The following is a 10,243-nucleotide window of genomic DNA, read 5'->3' on the forward strand; positions in this document are numbered from 1 at the left end:
TTCAAAATCGCATGTTCCTTGTGGATATCCAGACGAAGTCTCCAGTACGATACAGTGGCCCAGGCCTTCTTTTCCTGTCGGCCGTGGCCTTGTACCTTTTCTTTGCCTCAGTCAGGACAGCTTTTGAGCGCATCAATGCATCCTTAATGCGTGCTACCCTGTCCGCCGTGGTGGGAATCCTGTTTTCCTTGAGTGGATGGAGAAATGGCAAGAACCTGGGATGCTGGCCATAGTTGCTATAGAACGGCGATCACTGGGTGGAGCTGTGAGTGGCATTGTTGTATGCTATCTCCGCTACCCATAGCAAATCGACCCCTTCCTCATTCCCCTGGTCCGCAAAACATCGCAGATACTGTTTGAGCGTTTGATTCAGACGCTCGGTTTGTCCATCGGTTTGAGGGTGGTAGCTGGTGGACAGGGCGGTTTTGACGTGCAGCGCTGTGCACCATGTTTTCCAGAACTGCGCCGTGAATTGCGACCCCCGGTCTGACACTATCACCTCTGGCAGTCCATGTAGTCGTACCACATTTTTCAAGAGGAGTGACGCCAATTCCCCGGCTGTCTGGACTCTTTTGCAGGGGATGAAGTGTCCCATCTTCGTCAGATAGTCCACAACTACCAAGATTGCTGTCATCCCTTGGTCTACCGGTAGCCCCACCACGAATTCCAGTGATATGTTATCCCATGGCCTGTCCGGGGTCGGAAGTGGACGGAGGAGCCCCTTGGGTCGGCCATGGTCGGTCTTCATGGTAGCACACGTAGGACACGCCTGTCCCCACCTCTTGACATCCACTCTCATGGTGGGCCACCAGAAATGCCGTCCCATGCTAGCCATCGTTTTTTCGAAGCCCAAATGTCCTGCGTATGGAGAGTCATGACACCAGACGAATGCTTGTTTCCTTAATCTAGGCGTAGGTATCAGCAGGCACCTGCCTTTCAGGGGTATCCCATCCTTCACCTGCCTTTCTTTGTCACTGAGGAGCCACCTTTGCCATGCGAACGACCGTATCCCTCTCTGGATTCCCCTCAGGAACGTATCCGGCTGGATAACTCCCAATACCATCTGAGGGGGAATGATGGAATGTTCGGAAGTAGGCATTGGCTCTTTGGCAGCAGATTGGCGCGACAGGGCATCTGCCTTCCGGTTTTCAGTTCCAGGCCGATACGTGATGTGGAAGTTGAACCCTGCAAAGAATATCATCCACCTCAACTGCCTGGGAGAAAGGTGTCTTGCTGCCGTCATGAACTGCAGGTTCCGATGGTCCGTATATACCGTAACCACATGCCTTGCACCCATCAGCCAATGTCTCCATTCGGTGAAGGCGTCCTTAATAGCGAGAAGCTCTTTCTCCGCTATGTGGTAGTTGCGCTCGGCGTCGTTGAGCTTGCGTGACATGTACGCCACTGGATGAAGCACCCCTGTGTCCTGATTCCGTTGGGACAGGATGGCCCCCAGCGCCACATCCGACGCGTCTGCCTCCACCACGTAGGGGAGATCCGGATCAGGGTGAGCCAACACCGGTGCCCTACCAAAGGCGTTCTTCAGGGCCTCAAAGGCTGCGTTCGCTTCAGGGGACCAGACGAACTCCTTGGACTTCCTCAGCAACTGCGTGATCGGGGCCACCAACCCAGAAAAGCCATCAATAAATCGCCTGTTGAAGTTGGCGAAGCCAATGAAACTTTGGACGTCTTTTACTCCTCGAGGCACCGGCCACTCTTTTACCGCCTTGATTTTGCGTTCTGCCATCTCCTGTCCGTCCGGACTCAGCATTACCCCGAGGAATTCCACAGACGTGACGTGGAAATCACACTTACTGAGTTTGCAAAACAGCATATTCTCCCTCAGCTTTTGGAGTACTGTAGAGACGTGGTGAATGTGCTCCTCCTCATTTGATGAATAGATGAGGATGTCGTCGATATAGACGACCACGTATATATCCAGCACATCTCTAAATACCTCATTCAGAAAGTACTGAAAGGACGCAGGGGCGTTGCACAGGCCGAACGGCATGACGAGGTACTCGAAAAGGCCGAACCTGGTCTTAAAGGCGGTCTTCCACTCGTCCCCGTCTCTCATGCGCACAAGATGGTATGCCCCTTTTAGATCCAACTTAGTGTAGATGCGAGCTTTCTTGACCTGTTCCAAAAGAACACTGATGAGTGGCAAAGGGTACCGGTTCTTGATGGTGATTGCGTTTAACCCCCTAAAGTCCACGCAGGCTCTCAGCTCTCCGTTGGTCTTTGGGATGAAGAAGAGTGGCGAGGCGGCCAGGGACTTGGATGGACGGATGAATCCTAGCTTGAGAAGTTTATCTAGGTACCCCCTGAGATGCACGTTTTCTGGTTCCGTCAGGGCATACAGCCTGCCACTGGGAACGCTCGCTCCGGGCACCAGGTGGATCTGGCAGTCAAACAGTCTATGCGGCGGGAGTACTTCGGCCTTGACTTCATCGAAGACGTCCTCGAAGCTGTGATAGTGCAGAGGAAGTGCCACATCTTTCTCAGCCGCTGTAGCCACCGTCTGTCTCCCGTTATCTTCTACGTTAGGGGATTCGGGTCGCATTCCACAATGCAGGATGCAATATGGTAACGTCATTTCTATACGATGCGTTGGCCAATCCACAGAGGGGTTGTGCTTCTGTAGCCACGGCAATCCCAATATAACACCATATTGGGGGGCTCTGATGATATTAAAGTCAATTTGTTCCAAATGGTTCCTTCCATATCTCACCGGAACGACCCCGTGTGTTGCCCGATGGGCCCCGTCACCAATCGCCTTCCGTCTACAGCATAGACGTCTTCGGGTACGTCTTTGGGAAGAAGCACTAGCCCTAGCCGGCATGCCTCGTTGTAGTCCATAAACATGCCTGTGGCCCCTGAATCCACCATGGCTGCAACAGGTATCCACTGGTCGTGTACTCCCACGTGCACCGTGAGAAATAGATGTTGCTGTCCTTTCGTGACAGAGTTGGATAGTGAAGGGATGGATGCGTGACTCCGAGATGCCCCTTCATTGGTCTGGGAGTCCTCTAGTTTTCCGCCGGTACATCCACCACGGCTGTTACAGACCGGTTGGTTCTATAACGTGAGGTCTTCGGTTTGGCAGGGCATTCACGTACGTAGTGGCCTTTTTTGCCACAATATAGGCATAATCCTTGTTTACGGCGTGACTCTTTCTCCGTGGCTGTGAGACTGGCTCGTATCGCGCTAATGTCCATGGGTGCTCCCCTGGATGCGGAGGAGGGTTCGGGGCTTCCTACTGTCACATAGGATGGAAGGGCTCTTCCCTTTCTCCCATGATCCCCTTTTCTCTCATTCAGCCTATGTTCCAACCGTAAGACTAGGTTGATAAGTCCTTCGCATGTCTTGGGTTGGGGGTCAATATGAGCCACGGCGTCTTTGAGCTCATTGCACAGCCCTTGATGAAAGAGCGCCGTTTGTTTAGCAAGAGGCCACTTGGTTTCCGCAACCAGCCTACGGAATGCATTGAGATACTGTACCAGGTCGTTGGATCCCTGTCTCAACTCGAGCATTTCACGGTCCGCCGTGTACGAGTCTGCCCTTCGGTCGAATACCTTCAGGAATTCTTCTCGGAAAGCACCCCAGTCACATAAGATGGGGTCGTCTCTGCTCACCAGAGGTACAGCCCACTGTGCCGCATTTCCAGCCAAATAGGAAATAAGGAAAGCCACCTGGGCCTGACTCGTCGGGAACGCCTTGGGTTTGCACGACAGATGTAGCGCCACCTGTGTGAGGAATACCTGTACCGTGTTGGGGTCCCCACTGTATTTCTCTGGTGTTGCCAAGGGTATGGCAACCGGCATCTCCACGACTACCGCAGGGTTTTGGTTCGTGAGGGAGGCGCTGGGTGTGAGCAGGTCCAACTGTATAGCATCCAACCTGGCCTTCACATCGGCAGTCTCTTGCCTGGAGGCTGCCAATTCGATTTGCACGGCAGCTAAAGCTGCCAGGACGTCATCAAGTGTTGCCTGTTGTCTGTTTACGGACCAGGAGACAGTTAATGTTTATAAGGTCGGATATTTTATAACGTCCTGATCGTCTCAGGATCGTTAACAGACACGTAATGAGGACGCAACCACTTGTGTACGTTTTAGTTATTTTAATGAAGGCAAAAATAATACAATGAGGAAACAAATGTTATATTCACTGGAATCCTCCAGTCTATCCACTGTACCAACCCACAGCACGGATGGTCCTAACCGTCCTCTGCAAATACGCCGGTCCCGGCGTATGTGAACAGAGGGCAGATAAGCAATGGCCGACAATGCCAGTCGGTATGCTGTGAGGGGTACGCAGAGTGATGGGGAGAACAGAGGAGACAGGGAGACACCCAGCCGGGGTCTCTACCTGAAGGGAGCAGCCGCTCGACCTCTTCCTCGTACTGCACCGGGACGCGGAGACACCTCCGGGTGCTGCGTCACCGATGCCCAAATCAGAATATTGTACAGGAATCGAGAGCAGCCGCTCAATCAATCCTGTGGATTTCCTAGCCTGTAACGCGGAAAACACCTCCTGGTGTGCGTTACAGCTGGTAGTCCCTGTATCTCTGGCCGGGCTGGGAGCTACGGCTCCTACCAGCACACGGACCAAGACGCCTAGACTCAGCCGAGTCAAGGTAAAGCTCAATGGTTGTCCGGTAGAGCTTCCGGGTCAGAAACAGGTTAAGCTTGGCAAGACACGGCCCAGGGAGTAACGACTCGACCTACCTCCGTTCTTGCCGGACGGGATTACCTCTTCGGAACGCTGCTCTTCACGAAGCAGGTACGTCGGTGGAAACACAATATCCGACAGTGTTCTCCCTCTGGGTTCCTCCTTTTATAGGGCGTGTTTCCAGGAGTTATGTAACGGGTCTTTTGTTTACATAACATCTTACACGCTAAGCATCCTGGGATTCGTAGTCCGATTTTCCAGGTGCCGGATTACTCCTTCCCGACGGGAAATCTTTGACACGGGGGATGGAGGGAATTCTATTCAACTGTTAAGGAAACTGAACAAATGGAGGTGACTCAAGAGCTGTAAAAAGCAGCAGATGTGGGAAAACAGAAGACATTCTGCAAATTAGTTAGGGGGAGTTATGCATAGTTGTAAAACATGGGCGGAAATTTCTATATATTTTGAAGGTGTAGATTTGTGAAGGATGGGAAGTATGCTCTACACTTTTAAAGGATGGGGAAGTGCTATGAAGTTCAGAAGGAGTAGAAAGAGTTTGTAAAGATGTGAGAGCAGTTCTGCAGATTTTGAAACATGCAACAGTTCTGTAAAGTTGTGAAGGATGGGAGGTAGGAGAAAGAGTGCGGCACGCTAACCCCTGGGGGCATCTTGGTGCCGAGAACCACTGGTGGTACTCACTTACTTTATCAACTTCGGAAGGATGAAGGGCTGAGTGGTCACGCCTGAATTGAAACCTGTGACAAGGAGGTCAAAAAACATTCCTGACCTGGTCAGAAGATAACCAAGAGAAGCAAGAGTGCCAACTACTTGACCCGAAGGAGGTCAGCAAGAGAAGCATTGAGATGCTGTTCATAGTAGCACTGTATCTTCCTGGCCTGACAGGGTGGGTGAGCTGGTGAACTCAGCTGTGCTGCTGAGACCCCGAGGCTGAAGCGGAAATGTAACAGCGCCAGCACTTGGTGTCCCAGGGGGTCTGATTGCTATTGAGAGGTGCCTGTAGTCACCAATTCAAAGTAGTGTGTCACTGCAGTGAAGAGGTGAAACTCTCCTTTTCAAACGGAAGAACTGGAAGCACCCAGTGTCTGACAACACCAGCCCATTTAAAGCAAGCAAACAAGGGACATCAGTGCAAACCAGCATTAACACTCAGTGACTCCAGGGCTCACTGTAGCCTGCAGATCACGAGACTGAATCCACCAATGTCACTCGATGACTTCAGTGATCACTGTGGTGGGAGTGCAGATCATGAGACTGAATCCGGCAATAGCACTCAGTGACTTCAGGGCTCACTGTGGTCAGAAGATGTCGAGCCTGAATCTGGCAATGACCGTCTCAGCCCTTCATTCTTCCGTTGTAAATAGGCTGGGAATCATTACATCTGGTTAAGGTATGTTGTGATACTGTCACAAAGCTCACTTTGAGGGGCACTTCTCTGACAGAGGCCCGTGTTTACCAGAGCACCAGAGAAGAGCGTGTCCACATCAGAGGAGAGGTGTCCGCAGCAGGAGTCAGGACAGGTTTAGGACAGAGCCAGTGAGCTATGGGGTGAGCTCACAAACGGAGACCCCCATGGCACACTTCACACTCTGCACAGGGATGGTGTACACACTGCGAGGCACCTACAGATACTTCACAACGAACAGACAACAAATCTGGCAACACTGGGCTACAGTTCTAGCATTTAGTGAGAAACTCAGAGGAGCAACATTTTAAAAAAACAGAGGTCAGTCTCCCTAGAAAGTACAGCAAATGAGATTCTTCACTGGTGATGTTTGGCCAATGAGAGTTGCTCTAATTTTGATAGTGAGGCTTGGATTGCAAACAGTGCCGGATAGATTGACGTATCCTTCTTCGGGTTGAGAGATGATTGGAAGTTTGAGCTAGAGAGATTGGAAGCGGAAATGCGATGAGAGATATTTCTGCTCCGACTCCCAGTGCTGGTCATTCATTTAATTAAATTGTTGCCAAATGGATATCGAAAATTGGTGGTCTAGGAGTGACATCAGAGAGGGACGGGGTCACAATAGTAGAGCAGCATGTGGGGCTAGACCGAGGAGAACTACTCCTGAGTTCACTGCACTGTAGCAGTTACCCCCCAGACGTTCTGAATTCTCATGAAGCAAGCAAGCACAATTACATAAGTCATGCAATTCGCATTTACTTGAGCTGAACCGCTGTAGGTACATAATAGCCTATATATACTCGCACATATTTATAGTTTTTTCTTCACTTTTGTTAATCACATTAATACATCTGTAAACAATTAGTGAAACATGAGTAAGGTGGGGAAGTTGTGCCCCCGTCCTGAAGAAGGAGCTTTGCCTCCGAAACATGTTGACGCACACATGAGGTGTTGTCCATAATCACGACAATACACACCTCGCACTTCACTTCTTTTAATATTACCAGCCCGGGGCCATGAATGAAAACAAAAAATCTACAACACCCACGAGCCAGATAATTTTTAACTACTTCACTTAAATCCCACCACTCACATATTAAACATACCCACTCACATGCAACACATATAGCCAAAAACTAAAAGTGCTAACGCGTAGTCGTAGGTCGCAGCACGCTGCATCCCGCTAGAGGGGTGCGATGACCCCTATGATGAAGCATGACACCAAGGGGCCTTTTGATGTGTGAGGGGTATTTTAAGAAACACTAAGTGCTCCCATACCACTGTGGTGAACACTTCCCTATCATTTCAAGGAGGATTCCTTTTGTTTATACGAATTAGCTTGTGGAGTACGAATCCTTCTGAACTACTCTACCTGCCCTCTCCTGTTTGTTTACATTCACAATAGTAGAGGCAGAAGGCACGGAATTTGGCAGTCAACTTACACATTTATTATTGCAACTTTGTTTCCTCTGTGCGATTTCGACTACCAACTGCACACACTAGCTTAGTATTGGAAGCCCGGATTCGCCATACTACTTCTCCACTACCACCGCTTTCCAGAGCCACCAGGCTACGGATGAGATCGCCTGTCTTCAGGTCCCAAAGTTTAACGGTGCCATCATCTGAGCTTGTTACCACAAACTTCGAGCTGAACTGTAAGCAAGTGACAGCACTATGATGTTTCTGGGGGGCCTGCAGTGTCTGTAAGCACTGTCCTGTCTTTATATCCCAAATCTTCACAGTGGAGTAAGCATTTCCTGAGGCAAGGGTGTAGTCCCGCAGCTCCATCCGACTGGTCAGGGACTGATGACCCATAAGCGTGTGCAAACAATTTCCACTTTCCACATCCCAGACACTGATAGAGGTGTCCAAGGAGCCGCTCACAATATGCTCCCCATCAAACTGCAAGGAGTAGACTCTGTTGGTGTGTCCTTGCAGAGTGTGAATGCAAATCTCCTTCTCCGGGTCCCAGACCTTCATAGTGTAATCATAAGCATCGCTGACCACCTTCTTGCCATCGTACTGCACGCAGCAAACAGCAGCCACATGACCCAGAAATACATGCAGACACTGTCCAGTCTCAATGTCCCAGAGCCGCTGGGTGGCATCACGTGAGCCGCTAAAAACCCTGCTTGCGTGGAGGTGCATGCAGCGCACTGTGGATGTATGCCCGTACAGGGTGTGGATGCACTCGCCAGAGACTGCGTTCCAGTCCTTCAGTGTCCTCTCTGTGGAGTCACTAGTCACTATATTATCTCCCATCTGAGAGGACCAGACGCTGCCTGTGTGCCCCACCAATGTCTGAACACACACTCCTGTGATAGCAGACCACACCTTTAGCGTGTTGTCATCAGACCCGCTAACTATCCGGTTCCCACAGAACTGAAGACAAGTTATGATGTGATCATCTTGTCCCTTTAGCACCTTAGGGGGACTGACGTCCCCGCTTCGCCAGTTCATATCTATCTTGTGCTGCCTCATAAAAACCAAATTTCCATGGACTGTACATGAAACCAGGTGTTAGCATCCTCCGCCATCTCAGGTTGAGGGGCTCATCAATTCCTTCATCTCTGAATTTTTACTGCCATAGCAAATTGTCCTCAGTCAGGATCCTCCCGTAGCAGCAGGTCTGAGCAGCTCACAGAAGGTCCTGGGGATCTAAGAAGGATAGTACGTACAGGGCAAGCTCTTTGGGTAGTAAAGAGATGAAATCACGTTGGAACTGTAGCTCGATGACTTGCATCATATACTTGATTTGAGATGGTTCACAGCGATCAATGAGCTCATCCAATGCTACCAACCTCTCGGGACTGGTCCACTTCTGAAAAGTTCGCAGCCAGTCCTGCAGCTCTGCTGGAGGGGCGATGGAAGGGATTCGTCGACGCTGATGCCCATGGTGGTTGGCATTTCGCTGGTCCCCAAACGCTGTGGCAGTGTTAATGCATTGTGCTAATGACCTAAAACTGCTGTACTCTGAGCCTTTGCATAATTTCTTTCCAGGAGATAGGGATCTCACATCGACACCATTCTCAGACTTTCCTTTCATCTTGGGCGAATATGACGAATGAGGTTCCCCTCCTCAGTATGCTCCAGATAATCATTCCGGCGCTCATACGTCATATAATAGAAGTAGACATCACTGCCATCCTCTCCATCTTCGCTTTCTTCCTCCCCTTCATCCTCTCCTCGCACGCCAGAGCGGTCAGACTCTTCCGACTCATCCTCCCCTTCTTTCCCCCAAACGGCCTGAATCTCTGACTCTTCTTCCTCCTCTCTGCCCATGCCTCTGGAATGTTCCTGAGACACGTTGCCATTCAAAGCATCTCCTGTAGAACTGGATGGCCTTGGCTGTGTGTTGTTGTGCGAATGACTACCCCGGCCAGTATCACCACTGCACTGCCTCTTCCGGCACGTCAGGCGGTCACTGTTAATTTCCAGAATGCGGGTGGGAATCCCCTTCACATGCAGGAGATCTTCTAAGGAGTTGAACCCCTTCAGCTTCTCTCTCTTCCGCATGATGCCCCGGGCTCTCCTCCTGCCGATACCCCTCAGCGCCCCCTCATGCTCCTTGATGCCCGCTCGGTTGGTGTCCATCGCGCTCCTCCGCTGCGGCTCCGGATCCTCCATGCTCTCTATGCTCTCTCTACCTGGTGATCTACTGGAGATCTACTCCGACCGCAGCCAGAAAACTCCGAGGACCTACATGCCTCCGTGCGCATTTATTATTATTTTGTTTAAATTGAGCCTAAGTATACCGAGTTGGAATCCCCATGTAAAAAAATTGCAAACCCCTCGATTTAAAAAAAAAATATATATAATTTGGCCTTGGGGATCCTTGTGGGACCCCCCTGAGCAGGCCTAGGGGGTCAGGGTGTTTCTACCCTGCCCCCTTTGCGTGTTTTCCACCTTTGTTTCCCTGATTTCTTGTGCCTCAGTCTACTGAGGCACAAGATGGCTGCCAACACTTTCTGGTATAGAGTGTTGACAGACAGTTGACATCCAATTTGCATTCAGCTCGTGCTTGGGTAGGTACAGAGTACAGTAAGCTTACAGTAAGCTTACCGCAACACCTCCAATATATATCTATGATTTTACTTTTGGTTTACTCAGGAACTACTGAATGGATTAACACCATTTAACAAAAAGGCC

The 10,243-nt window shown here is 50.4% G+C and overlaps 1 pseudogene; it reads right to left on the reverse strand.

The window, feature by feature from the left end:
- Positions 1-7,543: 7,543 nt before the first annotated feature.
- On the reverse strand, positions 7,544-9,813 carry LOC147722381 (F-box/WD repeat-containing protein 7 pseudogene; annotated as a pseudogene).
- Between the last annotated feature and the right edge of the window lie 430 nt (positions 9,814-10,243).

This window comes from Lissotriton vulgaris, chromosome 4_1 (assembly GCF_964263255.1).
Source record: "Lissotriton vulgaris chromosome 4_1, aLisVul1.2, whole genome shotgun sequence".
Classification (NCBI taxonomy): Eukaryota; Metazoa; Chordata; class Amphibia; order Caudata; family Salamandridae; genus Lissotriton; species Lissotriton vulgaris.